Source organism: Vombatus ursinus, unplaced genomic scaffold, assembly GCF_900497805.2.
Source record: "Vombatus ursinus unplaced genomic scaffold, bare-nosed wombat genome assembly UNPS02000694.1, whole genome shotgun sequence".
Classification (NCBI taxonomy): Eukaryota; Metazoa; Chordata; class Mammalia; order Diprotodontia; family Vombatidae; genus Vombatus; species Vombatus ursinus.
In genome coordinates, this window is record NW_020940472.1 from 1 (window position 1) to 1057 (window position 1057).

The following is a 1057-nucleotide window of genomic DNA, read 5'->3' on the forward strand; positions in this document are numbered from 1 at the left end:
TGGACAAGTCACTTAATCTCTGCCTATCTCAGTTTCTTCATATGTAACATAGGGATAGTCACAGCACTTACTTTCTTTTTTGTAATTAATGTATTTTGCTTTATCAACAATCACTTCCATAAACTTTTGAGTTTTAAATTTTTATCCCCCACCCTCCCCACCTCCTTCCCCAAAACATCATGCAATCTGATATAGGCTATACATATATATTCCTATTAAACATTTTCACATTAGTGATATTGCAAGTAAGAATTAGAACCAATAGGAGGAAGAGCAAAAGGGCACTGTTAGTGGATCACAGAATATATAGAGGGAAAAGTGTAGAAAGTGTCCGTGTAAAGTGTAAGAATAGTGGAAAAGTTAGAGAGATGAATAGTTTTTGTTATCTTCTAGAAAAAAAAATTCTCTTTAGCACTGTTTTCACAGCTTCCTTTATCTGTTTGTTCCTTAGACTGTATACGATTGGGTTCAGGAAGGGTGGTATTACAGAGTAGAACACAGAAAGAATCATGTCCTCAATGGATGCAGAAAATGAAGATGGCCGAAGGTACACGTAAAAGCTTGAAATCAGAAACACTAATACAACGATGACATGAGGGATTCAGGTAGAAAAGGCTTTTCTCCGGTCTTCTTTCACTGGAAACTTCAGCACTGTGGAAAATATGCGAACATAAGAAGCAATGATGAAGGTAAAGCAACCACCCCCAACCCCCAGGCCAGAGACAACTATAAGTATTTCATTACTGAAGGTCTCAGAGCAAGCAAGTTTGAGTAAAGAGGGGATATCACAAAAGAGCTGATGGATCACATTGGATTGGCAAAAAGGCAATCGAAATGTGTAACCAGTTTGGAAACCTGCATACAAGAGGCCAGTGAGAAAGCATGTCAAGGTCATCTGCATGCAGACTCGGGGACTCATGATTGCTGTGTAGTGGAGTGGATGGCACATAGCAACATAGCGATCACGGGCCATGATGGTGAGGCAGGTCAACTCCACATAGACGAAGAAAACTACAAGAAAGATCTGGGCCACACACTCATTCTTTGAGATAGCCCT

General features: G+C 39.8%; 1 pseudogene; it reads right to left on the reverse strand.

Moving 5' to 3' along the window:
* Positions 1-515: 515 nt before the first annotated feature.
* LOC114039326 lies at positions 516-1054 on the reverse strand (annotated as a pseudogene).
* Positions 1055-1057: the final 3 nt, after the last annotated feature.